This window comes from Eurosta solidaginis, chromosome 3 (assembly GCF_040869045.1).
Source record: "Eurosta solidaginis isolate ZX-2024a chromosome 3, ASM4086904v1, whole genome shotgun sequence".
Classification (NCBI taxonomy): domain Eukaryota; kingdom Metazoa; phylum Arthropoda; class Insecta; order Diptera; family Tephritidae; genus Eurosta; species Eurosta solidaginis.
Window position 1 is genome coordinate 104,334,322 of NC_090321.1, and position 19,568 is coordinate 104,353,889.

At 39.5% G+C, this 19,568-nt stretch overlaps 1 pseudogene; it reads left to right on the forward strand.

The window, feature by feature from the left end:
• Nucleotides 1-6,700: 6,700 nt before the first annotated feature.
• LOC137245952 (protein transport protein Sec24C-like) lies at nucleotides 6,701-18,811 on the forward strand (annotated as a pseudogene).
• The last annotated feature ends 757 nt before the right edge of the window (nucleotides 18,812-19,568 follow it).

The following is a 19,568-nucleotide window of genomic DNA, read 5'->3' on the forward strand; positions in this document are numbered from 1 at the left end:
AATTAAAAAAAAAGGTAATGAAGAAATGTATTTATGATGTGTTGTACTGATTCATCTGCATCTGACCGAGTTTTCTTAGACAAGAGTATGAACAATGAACATGGCTGTCATTTTGGCATTAGGGATTTTTCAGATACAATGGAAAGAGATACACCACAACACAGCATATCTGTCACATAGTACTTTCGGTGTATATTGACATTAGGTCTTTTTGTTATGAACTATAGAGAATCAACATGTGTGTTCAATATTTATGTAGTTTTCGATTCATAATTGAGTATTTCCTCATTTTCAATTGAATTCATATCAATATTTATAATACATTGGGAATTACCTCTGTAAGTATGTCGTATCGTTGAACAAAAACATAGTAGAAAATTGTGGCAATGAATCATGTTTTTGTCTTCAAATTTATTTTTTCAAATGTTCTTTCTTCTTTCATTTTACAGAATATATTTAGTCATTTCAATTGTATCTAATCGTGCGCACGTGTTTTATTGTGTTTTTCATAAATTTTTTTGCGCGGCTTGTATTTTCGTTTTGTTTTTTTGACATATACGTGTGGTTGTATTTCGACCGCGCATTTTTTGTTTGCACATGTGCTTTTCTTAAATTAAATTTCTTGCGTAAAATATTTATTAAGTACTAGCGGGACTCCGGTGTGCTTCGCTACGCCAAATTTAGAAATATTGGAAAAAGAATAAAATATCATAGAATTTTTTAATCTTTATTTCAATTCTTAATCCAAAACATCGGTAAAGATGGGTTTGATGGTGAATGAGGACAAAACGAAGTACCTGCTGTCATCGAGCAAAGAGTCAGCGCATATGCGCCTTGGCAACCACGCTACTGTTGGCAGCCATAATTTCGAAATAGTAAAAGACTTCGTTTATTTGGGAACCAGCATCAACACTAGCAACAACATCAGCACTGAAATCCAGCGAAGAATCAGTCTTGCCAATAAATGCTACTTTGGACTAGGTAGGCAATTGAAAAGTAAAGTCCTCTCTCGGCGAACGAAAATCATACTCTACAAGTCACTTATCGTACCCGTTCTGCTATATGGGGCAGAAGCATGGACCATGACAACAGCAGATGAAGCGGCTTTGGGAGTGTTCGAGAGAAAAGTTCTTCGAAAGATTTATGGACCTCTACACATTGGCGATGGCGAGTACCGAAGAAGATTTAATGATGAGCTGTACGAGCTATACGCAGACATCAACATAGTCCAGCGAATTAAAACGCAGCGGCTGTGCTGGTTAGGCCATGTTATGCGAATGAAAGATGATGCTCCGGCCAAGAAAGTGTTTCTATCGGAACCCGCCTATGGAAGCAGAGGTAGAGGGCGGCCCCCACTCCGTTGGAAGGACCAGGTGGAAAACGATTTAAACTCCCTTGGTGTGACCAATTGGCGCCGGTTGGCGGAGCGAAGGAGCGACTGGCGCGCCTTGTTGGACGGCCATAACCGTTTAGACGGTTAAGCGCCAATTAAGTAAGTAAGTAAGTAATCCAAAACATTTGGATACACTACATTTTTCGTTTTTCCATCGGGATATGAATAAACAAACAATTTGGAATGCATACTCTGGAACAGGCAACGTATAGCTGTCCGTGCGAAAAGCACGGTTCGTCCAAATTCAATCCGCATAGTCCAAGCGTTTGTCCTTGCGCCTTGTTGACTGACATAGCAAATGACAGGCGCACTGGAAATTGCAAACGCTTCAATTCAAATGGCATGTCTGTTGGTATCAGTGGGATTCGCGGTATAAGCACAATTTCACCTTTCACTTTGCCGGTCAGTATTGTTACTTCAATTAAATTCGGCATCAACTTTTTTACATTCAGTCTTGTTCCATTACACAATTTTGGTGCATTTAAATTCCATAATAAAATAACTGATGAGCCGACCTTCAAATTTAAACAATGCGGTGGCATACCAGACGGTTCCAATGAATTCAAAAATTCAACTGGATAATTCACTGCGTCATCTTGATTCATTGCGCTATCCACTGACTTGTATGTTGTCACCACACCTGGCAATTTTTTCAGAATATAATGATTGATTTCATTGAAATGTACATTTTTTGGTGACAGTATTGCGCGCTCTCCCAACCCATCGTGATTCATATCATTTTGAACAAAATTTGGAAACACTCGTTCAATTAATTCTTCTTTTGATTGGATAATTGTACACAAATTGTTTGGCAATGTAACCAAACCATTTGTTTTGTCGATTGGAATTTTGCCATTTCCGATCTCTAACAATTGCTACGAGAACTGATCTGCAGACGGATCATTGTGCAACTGTATACGCATGTTTATGTGTAATGTTAATTTTTTCACGTATCGCCACAAAAGGGAAGACTTCAAACATGCATTGATCTCATCTGCCGGTGTTGATCGTGGAATAACGGGCAATGTTTGTCGAAAGTCAGCTGACAACAAAATTAAAGCACCACCAAAAAGCCTTCGATTTCCACGTAAATCTTGTATCGTTCGATTTAATGCTTCCAAGGTTTTTTTGTTTGCCATTGTACACTCATCCCACAGAATGACCGCTGCTTGTTGCAAAACTTTTGCCATCGCTGAATTTTTAGATATGTTACAGGTTGGAGTTTCAACCACCTGTATATTCAATGGCAATTTTAAAGCTAAATGAGCTGTTCGTCCTCCATCCAATAAAGTTGCAGAAATTCCAGAAGAAGCGAGTGCCAAAGCAATTTTCTGTTGCCATCGATTAGTTGCTAAAACCAATGAAATCACAAATGTTTTTCCGGTGCCGCTAGGTGCATCCAAAAAATATAATCCACCAGTGTTACCAGAAAGAGCTTGCATGATTTTGTCATATATATCCTATAGCTATATAAAGCTAACTGCCCCAATGCTTTATTGGCAATCGCAAGTCATATATTTTCAATTATTATCAAAGCTTCATTGTACATTTCCAATGTTATCAGCAAATCAGGATCCATTGCTCTACGACGCATCCGAATTAAAATCAGTCATGTAATCTTTATATTTATTCCACAATTCAATTGGATTCGATGGCATGCATGTTGATATTATAATCAAAAATAGCATTCGTATTTGCTGTGGATGAGATGAAGTCGATGCATCATGAAGTGTTGCGTCCCAATCGGTGTCATCTTCTAGCAAATGTTCTTAAATCCTGAAATGATTTTGGTCCTCGAACATTTACCAACAACATTCGCAAATAGAAACATTCAGCATTGTTGGGATGTACCGTATACGTCCTGCCTAAAGCATCTGTTTGGAGAATACCTGGATGACCATCAACTGGTGTTCCTTGTTTACGCCGATGAAATTTTTTCGATGATGCATTCCAGGCGTTATATCAATATATATCAAATATCTGGCAAATGTTTCGATATCACACAATTGAACAAAAGCAGTTAAAATAGTTGCTGGTGGTTGTGCTGCTCTCTGCTGTACATTCTCAGTAGTGAAATAAACTCGTTGACCATTCTCCAGATCAACTGCCCAATGGGCAACAACAGGATGTCTTTCGTGCAAAGGAAACGAAAAGATACGCCAAACTACCTTATTGCTGTTATGTATCGCCCCATTTGATATTGAGTGATTTCATCATTTCTATCATATCACTTCCTTTATTCACATATTTACAAATGTATTTGATAGACTTTACTGAGTTACAGTACTCAACATTTATGTGAGCCTGAAAAACTTTTGACAGTATCGGTGAATATGGCACGACCGATTGTCAACTTCGATGTCTTGATTGCGCACTCTTATTATCGCCGTTTTAGCATTATTTCCAAATGATCGACGTCAATACAATGGATATCCGTCATTGCCTGTTATGGTATCGGAAATTAATGCTCTCGTATATCGCTTTGAACATTTTCCATCGATCATACATGGTGAATTCATATTTATTTCACCGCATGGACCGTGAATAATATTTTTTGTTACCACTTCAAATAATTCGGAATCGATTGTTTGATATGGTATTTCGTCTGATATGACGCTATAAATCTCGTCCGGTGTTATTTTACGTACCAGCCTTATCAATATGTGTGCGTGTGGCAAACCTCTTTTTTGCCATTCAATCGAGTACATCCAACAGTGCCTTCAATTTTTGCCGGAATACACGTGCTGTAACATCGCGTCGATCTGTTGGTGACTGAAAAAATTATTTTTTATATCGTTCCACATCGGATTATATGTAAAAGTGATGAAAAGATCTGGTCGGCCGTATTTTCGAACATATGACACAGCATCTTGTGCATATTCGGGTATGTGGCGTGGAGTACCAATATAAGAACCTGGTAATATAGTCAGACGTCCGAAATCATTCACATTTGCATCATTCGTAATTGCATCTTGCAAATACATATATGTACTCTTCAGATCGCAATTTGGCTTGATTGAATCGGATGAAATTGAGACGTTCAGTGTAAATTTTTGCATACATGTCTACAATGTATTGGTGAAAAGGTTTACCACATCTCAGAATGTAATTTTGTTCTTGTGCACGAATCATCAATCGATAATAATAATAATTCATCGCATAATAATCCATTCGCAACTTTCTTTTGAACATCTCGACCTGTAAAAAATATGTTCATTCCATTTTAAGTTTTAGTTTTTATTTAATATCTGATTAATATAATTAGTATATTATTCACAGGTTCTTGGATCTATCATTGGTATATTAATGTGATAACCGTCATCACCTTTCCAATGTGGAATTGGATATTGTAATGCGTCGTAACTGCGATGAAGCTCCGAAACACGCTGGAATTGTTCATTTCTACGATGAACTACAATATCACGGGATTGAAACTGATCGCCAACAATTACAATTGCCACTTCATCAATCGTCTGTACATTAAATCTTCTGGCATGCTCACCAAAAGGCGTTTTATCCGCTCTGATTACGATTTTGTGATTATCAGATGGCATACGATCGAGAGCGGTTTTAAACAATTTCGCCAATTCATTGTTCTGATGAAAAAATCTTTGGAGATCGTAAATAATCGCTCGTTTTGTATGTGAGCCAATTGTGCAACGTTCATCCAACTCACGATTTTCATCAACGATAAAATATATTTGCAAAAGTTGATGGCTAGCGTCAGGAAATGGTAACAATGCACCCGCTCTATGATAAATCTGACCTTGTATCTGTAATATGTATGCAATGTAATTTGATGTTGGATAAGAATCCTTCAAAACATTGTAGAAACTGTTACTTAGATCTAGAGAACAATTAGATATTCCACATGAAGTAATCACCTTCAATTTCGGCATAAAATTGTCTCTTATAATTTTTGTAGCACCAAAAGAAGTCATTTGAAATGGTGAATTGTGTTCTTGTGTATGATTCATAAAATGCTTCGACATTGGTGATCCTCCAAAATTCAATAAGTGCAATGGATCAGGTGGAGTTTCAAATGCCGAAAATTTCACTTTGCCATTAGCACAACACATGCCAGCCGTTTCACCCAGAAACTTAGCTGCTTCACAATCTGTACATATCGCACTCATTAATCCAATATATCCATGCATACTGTACTCAATTTGTGGATCATAATTAAAAGCAGCACGATACATATTTTCTAGAACACGGCGACGGAAAAAAATTCATTAAAACCCCATGTTCATTGCAAGAAATTTAATTTAAGAAAAGCACATGTGTATATGTCCAAAGGGCAAAAAGAAAATACAAACCGTGCAAAAAATTTAATGAAAAACACAATAAAACACGTGCGCACGATTAGATACAGTTGAAATCACTAAATGTATTCTGTAAAATGAACGAAGAAAGAACATTTGAAAAAATAAATTTGAAGAGAAAAACATGATATATCATTGCCACAATTGTCTACTATGTTTTTGTTCAACGATACGACATACTTACAGAAGGAATTCCCAATGTATTATAAATATTGATATGAATTCAATTGAAAATGAGGAAATACTCAATTATGAATCGAAAACTACATAAATATTGAACACACGTGTTGATTCTCCATAGTTCATAACAAAAAGACCTAATGTAAATATACACCGATAGTACGATGTGACAGATATGTTGTGTTGTGGTGTGTCTTTTTCCATTGTATCTGAAAAATCCCTATTGCCAAAATGGCAGCCATGATCATTGTTCATACTCTTGTCTAAGAAAACTCGATCAGATGCAGATGAATCAGTACAACACATCATAAATACATTTCTTCATAACTTTTTTTTTTTTTGATTTTTTTATTCTTAAGGCATCAGAGTAAAAAGTTAGTAAGTGTGTAGGAACAACAATTTTCGGGACGCTGGTGAATATATTCGTTGAACTCGAGGGATCCATGAACTAGGTTACCAAATACTTGTAGCGATATATATTCGAAAGCAGGTGGGCGAATGTTTCTAATGTTGACTTGATCCGTATTTCGAAGAAACATTTTATATGTAAATCTTACAACTATCAGAAAGGCACGTTGAATGGCAACAGTCAACGATTCTGTATATTCGTTTTCCCAATAAGTGATGTCTCGTCGTGAAAGAAGATTGAACACGTTGCGCGAACCGTTGTTTGTTGGGGCAGTTATGTAATGAAGCGATATTGTAAATTTTCAGCAAGGAAGCGACCATTTGAAAAGAACCAGTTGAAATATGCGGAATGTCGGGTTTTGATTTCAAGAAATCTAAAATATTGACCGAAATAATGCATCAGCGCTTCGTCGATACTCTTGAATTCTTGTTGCTAAAATCCCAGCCAAAAATGAAGTTGCCAATGCGAAATGTATGACATCTTCATCACAATGCAGTCGGTCAGCAGTTTCCAAGATTATTTCAACTGTATTCATGGTTTTTTCTAAAGAAAATCAACGCAATTCTATTACAATGTTGTTTCTTAGACACAACAAAATCACACTTAATAAAGTTAGTGGGACATTACTCACCAAATTAAAGCACAGCACATACCGAATTTACTTAAATCCAGTTCATTTATTTTTTTCACAGTTTTTATCAAAAAAAAAAAAAACAAAACAAAACAAATGACTTCGTGTTTTCGTTTGGCTTTCACTTGAGAAATGCCGAACGTCAAATTGTAATTTTAAAAACGTCAATTGAATAATGCAAAATGGAAATAAGCACCACCTATTCCATTTCATGAAATAACGCAAATATGCAAATAAGCACCATCTATTGGTATGAAACGTATCCGTAGCTTGGTGTTATATATCTCATGAACCGCTAGACCAAATTCAATCAAGCTTTACAGAAACCATCTACATGGTAGTCCAAATGTACCGTAGAAATTTGGTTGAATTTGGTGGAGCCGGTCTCAAGTTATAAAGTAACACCAAAAATGTGCACTTATTTTTATACATAAAGGTCATAACATGTATCAAATTTATTAGGGCTGGGTGTCTTATCTTGGTGGGATCAGCAGAATCAGAAAATTCTTCTGTTTATTATAAATTTAAGTTTAATTAAGTAGTAATATAAGTTTCGTTCACTTTGTTTACTTCTGTATTCGAAATTATGTATAGCCTGCTAAATGGAAATGAGCAATTTTTACGTCATCAAAAACAGCTGATCTAATATGTACAGTAGTGTGACCGTTATTTTTTTCGTATTTTCACTTGGCAAACCCCTTAGATTTATTCCAAATTAAAAAAAATATATATATAAAAAATTGTATATGGTTTGCATAATTGTTGGGCGTGCCTTGAGCTCACAAAGTTTGGTAAAAATGCTATTTTTCTCACTATGGCTCGTTTTAATTGTTCTTAACTTCAGTAATATTTATTTTGTAGAAAAACAATATTCTTGTTTGCCGGCCTTTTTATTTGAAGGTATTGGTTTTATGTGTACCGGCTCGAGGTCAATATATTTAGTAATAAAAACACCAGTTTTTATTTTTCATTCCGATATATTTCGGTTACACGTCGGTAACCGCCTTCAAGGGACTATACAAAACAATGTAAAAACAAATTTTTTATAAACATACATACATTTTTGAGTTAAACGTCCGTTCGCGTTGGCGTGGAGTTTTTTAATGTCGATTTTGTTGTGAGTAAGTGTCTGTACAAGTGAGCGACGTTGATCGTGTCTGTTTTGAAGTTTAGTCGTATGTCTGGTGGTGTATGTATTATGTGTAACATTTCCAGTGTTAATATCTTTCTATAGTGATTTTGTTGTTGTAATACCGACGCTTTCTCAAAGTTCGGACAGTGGCCACTAGATGCACAGTGGGCTGTTAGTGCAGTTTTTTGGTTATTTAAGTTATGATAATGTTTCATGTCCGGTTTTTGCTGTGATATTCTCATTTTTAACTTCGATTTGGTGGTGCCTATGTAAATACTTCTGCATGCTTCGTAGGTGTTGCCATTGCACGGAATTTTGTAAATGACGTTGCTTTTTTCCATAGGAGGTATTATGGACTTGGTTTTATTGAACATGCTTTTGAGTGTGTTGCAGGGTTTATGGGCTAATTTAAATTGTTTATTATTGTAACAGTTGGACTTGATTAGACGCTCTGATAGTTGAGGTACGTAGATTACCGATTTAAACGTTTTTGGTGTTGCGGATTTTTCTAGATTACCTGCACACATCGATCTTCTTATTAATGTCCTTATAATATTTTCAGGAAAATGTTACACATAATACATACACCACCAGACATACGACTAAACTTCAAAACAGACACGATCAACGTCGATCACTTGTACAGACACTTATGCGGCAGTTACCCACCGACGTGTGCCGTACGTAAGGACGTTTGTCGTACGAAGCACGTTTGACCGAACTCTCAAGCCCGTAGGAATCAATTGACCATTTTGCATGTATGCTTATGGAAACATCAACTTTTTCCAATTTAATATTTGATATTGTAAAAGGCCGGAATACATATTAAATAAGTATAAATAGATTAAATATTTATAATCAGCACTTTTACATAATTATTTCGAATTATTTCCACAATTTTTCAAACTTTAATTCGGCGTTTTTGCATAAAATTGCAAACGGTCAAAAATTAGCGCACAAAAGTTTACTAGGCAACTCTGTCTAGTGAGAGAGCGATCAGCTGACACGTTCTTACGGAAAAAATCATTCTTCTATTTTTATGTACAGAAATGGTTTCACAGCACAGAAATTATTTGGACTATCTTTTGACAACATAAATTCGCTAAAGTGAAAACTTTTTATAATATCATTTTTGATTTTGAAACCGGAGAATTTGGGAGGCATCACAATATGCTCATGTTTCACCATTTTAGCGATTTGTTGCAATATATGAATAGGTTTTTTACATATGACTTTAAAATCTGTAAATAGTTTTCAAAGGCATAGGCAGAATAACTTGAAGGAATACCTAGTTCTTCAACGTCATCTGAAACATGAAGTAAGCCGTGTACATTATACGAAATGCTGTTTTCCCCAAACAGAACTGCGAAGTTTTCTACAAATAATTTTAGTAAATTTCTAGCTACTTCAATATTTACCCTAAATGTTTTGGGACAGAATAATAATCTACAAGCGCAATGCAAGAGAAGGAATAGGTAATAAACATCGTTAGGAAGTTCGTCTTTAAAGACATAAATCCCATAATAAAAAAGACACATTCGAAATTCGGTAGCTTTCCAGTTCGATACTTCTTCCAAACTTCTGGGCTTTCGACCAAATTCTTTCGTAATGTGAGAAGATAAATCAACTAGCTTTTGAGATATGTTAATTTCGTTTCTTTTTTAAACTTATAGTTTGAATTGTTGTTAATTATTCTTAATAGAAACTTTCTCATCACTCCTAAGTCGATAAGGTGCATAAAATCTAGAGGAACTTGACATATCATTTTGATATTCACTTTTTCAAGAGGCAACAAATTAACTTTGAAAGCAGGTGAATGTTTAAATGGGTACTTGCGTTCAAGAAAATTATTATTTGACACAAGTGTTCCTACGTTCGAACTGTAGGTTAAAACACCATCGATTTTTCCCGCCACTTCAGTGCATTTGGCACAAACATGGCATGAGGAGTGGCTCGTTATCCCACAAAGAAACGCTTTTGCTGGTGCATCGCATACAAACGCTCTTACTTCAAACGTAATGCAACGTCCATTACATTCAAACCCATTAGCTTGAAGTTCAGATACTTCCTCAATAAAATCGTTCAAAAATTGTTCTATGAACTTGGTTTACTATTTCCAACATAAACAGCAGTAGCAAAAACAGATACCTTAGGAATATTAACAATTCTAAATAAAATTGGCCACAACTGCATTATACTCCTACGGTACAATGGAAGGCCATCAATATTTACATCTGCAACTATGGTATTATAATCCCGTAATAAGTCAGATATTTTTTTAGTTGCGCTTTAATTCCAAAGTTGAAAAAAATTCCGGGATTAACATTTTGCAAAAGTAATCTACTTTTATCTTGGTTTAGTAGAGTCTGAGCACTTTTAGGGACATCCATGGGGGCTAAGATACTTGGCTTGGATATCATAAGTGGTTTCAGGCTCTGGATCAGGGACTGATATCAGTCTTAGACCGGCCATAGTGACGAATGTCACGCGTGATTAGTTATCACGTCCTGCACGAGGTGCCCCTGCTTCTACTGATAATGGCGGATCTAGAGAGGACAACTCGATAAAACCCGCACCCCTTGAGTCATTGTGCCGAGCTCAGGGGAGGGAGAGTCAAGATCGGTACACAACGGTGACGAACTGGACTGTTTAAGGACTTTGATTTCACTTTACATTTTGACTTGATGACATTGGGCTGGTAGGTGCGGTATTCTGCCACTTTAGTAGGTCGGGGTGAAACCCTACCAAAATGGCTGGTAGGCTAATGCTGCACCTGCCCACGTCCCGTTAAAACCGTGGCGGGCCTCAAGGTACGTTCCGGCTCCGTCGCCGTTAAGTTGGTGGTGTAGGTGCGGTTGAAGATTTTCCCGCTTCGCGTCCGGTCTGGCTCTGAACGCATTACTCATAAGGTAATGCGTCAACCCTCGCGTGGCCTCCCTGCGTAGCATAGATAACCACGAGATCGTTAAAGGGCGACTACACAATCGGCTCCGGATAGCGGCCTTGAGGGGGGACTTTTTTAGAATGGACAATACTAATACGAATCCGCCAAGGATGGGGTGCGGAAGAAGAGCGCTTTTGATGGAAATCCGTCAAATCAATCTTCAGCACTCTAAGGCGGCTTACGCAAATTTGTTGCTCTGCCTTGAAAAAGGCGGAGTGGATATAGTCCTTGTCCAGGAGCCGTGGCTGAGTAGTAACGGCAGTAAGATTTCTGGATTAAGGACTGGAAAATTCAACACCTTGGTGCATGCGGAGGCAAGTAGGCCTAGATCCTGTGTGCTTGTTAAAAAAGAGATTAAAGCTTTTATTCTCTCTAATTTCAGCAATGCTGACGTAACCACGGTCTGCCTCGAGCGAGGAAGTAATGAAATGTGGGTGGTCTCAGCGTACATGCCCCACGGGGACGTAGTGGGACCACCACCTGCGATACTGGGTGAAATCACCGCTGAAGCAAGGCGGAGAGGTGTTGGCGTGATCATCGGTGCCGATGCAAATGCCCATCATAGCATTTGGGGAAGCTCGGATACCAACACTAGAGGTGAGTCTTTATTTACTTTTATTGTAGATGAGGGACTTTGTATATGTAATAGGGGGAATGACCCGACTTTTATTACTGCGTTAAGGGAGGAGGTCCTGGACCTCACCCTGGTTAGTAGAGAACTGGAAGGTCGGATATCTGGATGGAGGGTTCTCAACGAGCACTCCTTCTCTGATCACCGATATATTCAGTTCTCAGTGAACGAAGAACGTCCCGGTAAAATATCTTTTAGGAACCCTAAAAGTACTAACTGGGACTTGTATTGTAGGAAGCTGGGAGAGCTACTGCCTGCGGTGCCTATCATTAGTTCGGGCCTGTCCGAATCTGAGATAGACGTTCTGGTGGAAAACTTCACCTCGGCAAGCAATAGCGCCTTTCAGCTGTCCGGCCCATTGAAAACTTACAGGGGGAAGGGCAAGCCGCCCTGGTGGTCGGATTCTCTTGACGACCTAAGAGCGTCCAGTCGGCGGCTCTTCAACAGAGCCAGGAGGAGTAAATTACCCTCGGACTGGGAGCTCTATAAGGTGAGTCTGGGGATTTATAAATATGAAATAAGGATAGCCAAGCGAGATGCATGGCGAAGCTTCTGCGAAAACGTAGAAGGCTGCAATGAATCCGCGAGATTTAGAAAAATACTCTCTAGGAACCCCGCTCCTCTGGGGTATCTGAGAGATGATGGTGGGGACTGGTCGATGAGTAGCGAGGAGTCCCTAAGGCTTTTACTGGACAATCATTTTCCCGATGTCCGAGTTGCGCAGGGATCTTCGCCTGCATGGTCGGCGGTCGTTGGCCATGCAGAAGTGCCTGCCATTCCAATACGGGAAAGTCAGATAACCTGGGCTATAGGGTCGTTCAAGCCCTATAAGTCTCCGGGCCCGGATGGAATCATTCCTGCGCAGCTTCAAAGGTCTTTGGGGATTTCCTGCCGCTGGTTGGCCATCATATATACTAACTGCCTCAGGCTTAACTATATCCCGAAGTCTTGGCACACGGTTAGGGTTATTTTCATTCCGAAGGCCGGCAGAAGCTCTCATGTATCACCTAAGGATTTCAGGCCAATCAGTCTCTCGTCGTTTCTTCTTAAGACGTTTGAGCGGTTGATTGACCTGTACCTACGGGAAAGGATACCTCGGGGGTTACTGTCGGCTTCACAACATGCGTACTGCAAGGGCAGATCGACGGAAACGGCTCTCCATTCGATTGTAAAGCAAATAGAGGGGTCCCTAGAACACAAAGAGTATGCTCTGGGTGCCTTTCTAGACATCGAGGGAGCTTTTAACAATGTCTTACCGGGGTCAATCGAAAGAGCTCTGGTGGGTTTAGGAGTCGAGGCGGCTCTGGTTGAATTTATTAGCAAACTTCTATGCGGCAGAATTGTCGCAGCGGAGTGGGGAGGGGCCATAATTAAGAGGAAGGTGTGCAGGGGTACGCCACAGGGGGTGTCCTATCTCCTCTCCTCTGGGTTGTGGTAGTCAACGAGCTTCTTGTGGAGCTGGAAGCCAATGGTTGTCGGGTGGTTGCCTATGCAGATGACCTCGCTATCCTAGTCAGAGGCAAATTTCTGGGCGCCCTGCGCGATGTTCTTCAGGGCTACCTGGATACTGTGGCTAGGTGGGCTGAATCATGTGGATTGGCGGTCAACCCGGGAAAAACGGAATTGGTCCTTTTCACAAGAAGATATAAGGTGCCCGATTTCAGAACTCCCTCGATTGCAGGGGTACCGTTGGTACTTTCTGATAGGGTTAAATATTTGGGGATTGTTTTGGACAAGAAACTGTCCTGGAGACCCAATGCGGAAGATCGGGCCAGGAAGGCCGCCATTGCCTTGTACTGCTGCAGAGGAGCTATCGGAAAGAGATGGGGACTCTCCCCAAGAATAGTACACTGGCTTTATGAGATGGTGGTCAAACCGATTCTGCTATATGGGGTGCTGGTCTGGTGGAAAGCACTGGACACGGCGAGCACCTCCAAAATGTTAGTGTCAGTGCAACGGACGGCGCTGATCGGTATCAGTGGCGCTCTCAGAACAACGCCTACCTTGGCACTGAACGTCATGCTTAACATATACCCAGTAGATATTGCGGGAAAGGCGGCCGCGGCAAGGTCGTTGGTCAGGCTTCGTGATATGGGATATAGACTTTCTGACCGCGGACACTCTAGCCTTCTTACCAGTTTCGACTTCATCCCGGACAGAACGGACTACTGTATGCCGATAACAGCTCCCTATACAACCTTCACCCCAGTTATTCCAGAGAGAGAGGATTGGGGAAGAGGAATTATCTGGGGCATGGGACCGGTTAACTTGTTCACGGATGGGTCAAAGCTGGATGGAAAGGTTGGTGGGGGGGGGGGGTCTTTTGTCAAGAGCTAAATTTAAGCCGCAAGTTTAAGTTGGCTGATCACTGCAGTGTATTCCAAGCGGAAATTGCTGCGATTAAGGATGCGGTGGATGGAATGCTATCCAGTGCTACCACGGTTAGGGAATTTAACATCTACTCTGATAGCCAATCGGCTATCAAGGCCTTGAGCTCAACTACAGTGCGATCGAGGGTGGTCTGGGAGTGCCTGACCTCGCTTGCGATTGCATCGAATTATTTTACAATTAAGATTATCTGGGTCCCGGGCCATAGTGATATCCCGGGTAACTGTCAAGCGGATCTCTTAGCCCGCATCGGTACAACTGAACCGGATGAAGATGGCTGTAGGGACTTCGGGATCCCGCTGGCCACCTGTGGATTGCTCCTCCATAGCTGGGCCTCGAATCAGCTCAGCAAACGTTGGGCGGATACCACGTCTTGCAGGGTAGCAAGATCTTTCTGGCCGAAAGTGGATGGCAGGAGGTCTGCTGAAATAATTGGGTTCACTAAGGCTCACCTATCAATGGTCATTGGGGTTTTGACAGGGCACTGTCCCATGGGTATCCATGCGGTACGTCTCAATATACTGGAAACTCCATCCTGCTGCAGCTGTATGGAGGATGATGAGGTGGAATCACCAAATCACTTTATGCTTGATTGTCCAGCTTTTGCCAGAATTAGGCGAAAGTACTTCGGTCGCGACTCACTTGGATCTCCCGAGGATATATCCAAAGTTGAGATCGGTATCATTCGGAGCTTTATCGTTGCTACCCAACGATTCTCTAAGTAGCTGGATCTAGGTCACCGTTATTTTTGGTGTATGTGGTATCACAACGGACCTTCGTGTTGTCCAAGTGAGCTATCCTTATCAGGGCAGCTACCACCTAACCTATCGTAGGGACATCCATATTTTGTTCTCTAAGAAGTGCTAGAAGCTCTGTAATGCTTCTGTGGGTTTCCTTATTTCGTATCGCCCACAATTTTAGGCCCTTCCTGAATGGTACCTATACTGGACGACTTTGCTCAATAGATAGCACTTCTTCCCTTTCCACAATTCTACTCGCTGGCGCTCTTGATTCAGCGTCATTTCTACCTAACCTCAACTTTTCCCGGTTCTTAGTTCTTTCCCTGTTAACTAATCTCCTAATATGACGTTTGCTTACCTTATTCATTTTGGAAACACCTTCGCCTTCTCATTGTTGCTCCTGATTTCCTCTTCTGAAATCTCCAATTATATATTTTCTTAAATTTTAGTTGAGCTGCTTTTACTTTTATTTGACTTCTTATTTCAGCTGTTTCAAAACTAGTGGTAGTAAATTCCCGATTGCAAACTTTTGTTAATGCTATCGAAAACTCTCATATTTCTTTGCGTATATCGCCATACATACTATGCCCGATTGCACGGTGCACGGTTGCACTCAACCCTGTGATGGTTTCACAGTTTTTTGACTTTTTAAAATGGGATATAATTACCCTGCAAAAATCATGTGACCAAAAATGCACACAGCCACACGAATTTTTGACAGGGGTGACGATTTGGAATGAAAAATTGTGCAAATGAAATAGCATGCTGACAAATTTTGCTTTCCCACAATGTATCGTGCTCTCTCGCCCCTATTATATTTATAGCGATAGCAAAATACGTCATTGTTGCGTCCAAACAAATTTTCTGCGAATCCGCCATTTTTTATTGAGCATCGAGAGAACAGCGGTGGAAAATTTTTGTAATTTCAATTTCAATTCATTAATTGGATAAAAAAAAACAATAATTAACACCCTTTCGGTAAGTCTATTAAATGAATCTGCTCTAACTCGCGCCGCCCAAACTTTAAAGTAATTCAATAATGTACTTAAGTTAACCCAATAAATCAACCGATGTTAATCATATATTAATTTTTCCTCTTTTCTTCATCCAACAGGTAACAAATTCTAGGAGCGGCTTATCCATGGGTCGGACTGCTCCATAACCCAATACACCATTTACAAATGCTAACCTACCAGGTGCTCCTCCATATAATGCTACTCACCAAAATGCTCTACCATTATCCAATAGACCATGAACTTACATGCAAGCGCAACAAGCAACAACAACAAGCGAACAATAATTTTATAGCTGGTCAATATGGTGAAACAGCTTAGCCTCAAGCCAATCCGCTACAACAACCAGGTGCACCACGTGGTTACATGGGTCAAATGATGCCACCAACACAACCTGGACAGACGCCAATGCTCAGTCAACCACCCAAGCCGTGTCAATCCCCAATACCCGGACACGTCCGGACGTCCTGGTTATAATTTATGCTAATACAACTAATAATTTAAAAATTTGCTGATGATTATTTTTGTGTTATTTTCTTTAGCAACCACCTGCACCTGTTACTGGTAAATATCAACAGCCGCAACAGTATGATCAAGCCCAACGCAATCATGTTTGGCAATTACCATGGTTCAACTACATTGAACCATGGGCAATTACATTGATCTTTCTCGTTTGCAGGTCCTCTTTGTATTGCCTACCTGAGGCCCTATTCAGTAACTATGAGTTTTGAAATGTACATTTTTCTTTCATACAAATTATATGAAGAAAAAGTATACATTTTAAAACTCACAGTTACTGAATAGGGCCCCTGCAACAGCTGATTTATTAAAAACAACAGCTTTGCCCTTTACGCTTACCATCACACCAATGGCACGCACGGTTGAGGGTGAATTTGAGCCACCCATTGTAATTTTTGTGCATTGGGTCCAATTAGGTGTAATCGTTCCAAGGTTTATATGTCACCGAATATGCAATTTGTAGATGCTGGTGGTCGTTTCCATTGTCTTATGTGTAAAGTAACAACAGAAGGTAAAAAAAAATCTTTCACTTTTACTTACTTGTGTTCATTGATTCATGTGTTTTCTCAACAGTGCCAAGTGAATATTTCCAACATTTGGATCACACAGGACAGCGTGTCGATAAATATGAACGTCCCGAACTTGTGTTAGGTACATATGAGTTTTTAGCTACAAAGGACTATTGTCGCGTAAGCAGAACTTATAAAATAAATCTCATATAAGTTATTTTCAAATTCCTTATTTTGTTGATACAGAATAATACACCCCCGGAGATACCAGCATTTGTATTTGTAATTGATGTATCTTATAACACCATCAAATCGGGATTAGTGCATTTATTATGCTCACAAGTGAAAGAAATTCTAAAAAATTTACCCTTCGATCAGGGTCAGGAAAAATCTAAAATGCGCGTAGTACAATAGTACAGTACATTTTTATAATATTAAAAGTAGTTTGGCACAGCCGCAAATGTGCAGGTATGTAGATGCATTGTTTAATATTACTTCAAAAGTTTACATGCACTTATTCATCTTAAATACGATATGTTTATGCCTCTACTCGATGGCTTCCTTTGTCAACCCGAAAAATCTGAAGCTTTAATAGATGCATTAATGGAACAAATACCCAAAATGTTTGTCGATACAAGAGAAACTGAAACTCTACTCTATCCAGCTATACAAGCTGGCTTAGAAGCTTTGAAAGCATCGAATTGTGCTGGCAAATTATTGGTATTCAATTCAACTCTACCCATCGTTGAAGGACGTGATAAATTGAAGAATCGTGAAGATCGTAAATTGCTTGGTAATGAAAAAGAAAAAACCGTGCTCACGCCACAATGTGTCTCATATAATCAACTGGGTCAAGAATGTGTACAAAATGGTGTATCAGTCGATTTATTTTGTTTCAATAATTCATATATTGATATAGCAACACTGCGACAAGTGTGTCGTTAGAGTGGCGGTGAAGTCTACAAATATACATACTTTCAGGTAATAATAATTTTACATAGTTATTATAAATCGATAAATAAATTTTTCTTATTTTATAACAGGCTGATTTGGATGGCAGTCGTTTAATTGAGAACATTATTAAAAATGTTTCACGGCTAATTGCTTTTGATGCAGTAATGCGAGTACGCACCTCAGCCGGCATACGCCCAACTGACTTCTATGGACACTTCTTTATGACAAATACAACCGATGTGGAATTGGCTAGTATAGGTAGGATAAAGTTTAAAATATACAGGCATGATCTGCTGTTCACTTTCCACCCCATTTAAATATGCCGGGCACAGGTAGCGAGTTTGAAAGAAAGTCAGATACAGAACATGCCCGATTTAGAACAAATTTTACATTGTTTTTAATATACATTTGCTCACACTAATAGACTGCAACAAATCTGTTGCCATCAAAATCAAGCATGACGACAAATTACCGCCTGAAGAGAATATATATTTACAAATTGCACTGCTCTTCACATCGATTAGTGGTCAACGACGTTTGCGTATATTAAATTTAGCATTACGTGCCACAAATACCATAGCAGATGTTTTCAAATCTTGTGACTTGGACGCCATGATGCTGGAAGATGGTGCCTACATACTCGAAAATGGTGTGCATCTATTTGTTTCGTTGCGACAATAGTTACCACAAACATTCATACAACCAGTATTTGGTGTGCAATGTACACAAAAAGTAAATGCAGAACGTTTTGCAATAATTGGTGATACGCCATTAGCGCAGCGTGTGCATAATATTATTGATACAATTATGAGGGAGCGTACTAGAAATATGAGGGTATGTTAAATATATTTAAGTGATCTGAACTAATAGTAAGTGGCTGTCTATATAAAATTTTACTTTAGGTAACATGCGTCAGACAAAATGATAAATTGGAAACGGTATTTCGGCATTTCCTTGTCGAAGATCGCGGCACAGATGGCAGTCCCAGACACGTAGACTTTTTATGCCACATGCATAAGGAAATATAAGATTTATTAAGTTAGCTTGTAAGCGGTTACGGGAAAAGCAGCAGCAGCTGTAGCTATAAGTCGCAAAGTGGGTATAGAGGTGATGATAGAACAACAACGCTATCAATGTACCGTAGCTATTCCCAGAATCGTGCACGTTTGCATAGGCTTTCGCGTAAAAGATGGTAGATTACATACTTTATACAACATATATGTACATACAAACGTTCGCAATACAGAATGAAGCCTTTAAATTGTTAAGTAATATAATGAAAAAATTGTGTCCAAATCCCGAAGAAAGAAACTATAAAATTTGTGTCAGTGAAATGATAATTATTGCTTTTGGTTGTAGTTTTGAGGCATCGTCTTCGAGTGCCTTCTGGTCGTATATGCCGTTTCTTTTGCCAACTACCTGTAAGGCGTTAAACTGATCAGTAACGTCGCCGTGGACTCGTTCAGTGTAATGTTTAATGGCGACCCCAAGTTCCTCGTGGAAATAGGGGGTGGGGCGGGATGGCTTAGATGGTTTAAAGTGATGATATTAATCGTTCCCGAGATGGTTGTTGTTGTTGTAGCAGTGCTTCGCCCCACGTAATAGGTGCGACCGATCACAAATTGTCATCGATATCCTCTAACGGGAGTCCAAGGAAACTTGCTGTTTCAACAGGGGTGGAGCATAATGAAAGGGGTATTAGAGGCGTTGGTTCCACATTACAATTAAAGAGATGGTTGGTGTCATGTGGGGACACATTGCAAGCGGGGCATACATTTTGTATGTCGGGGTTGATTCTGG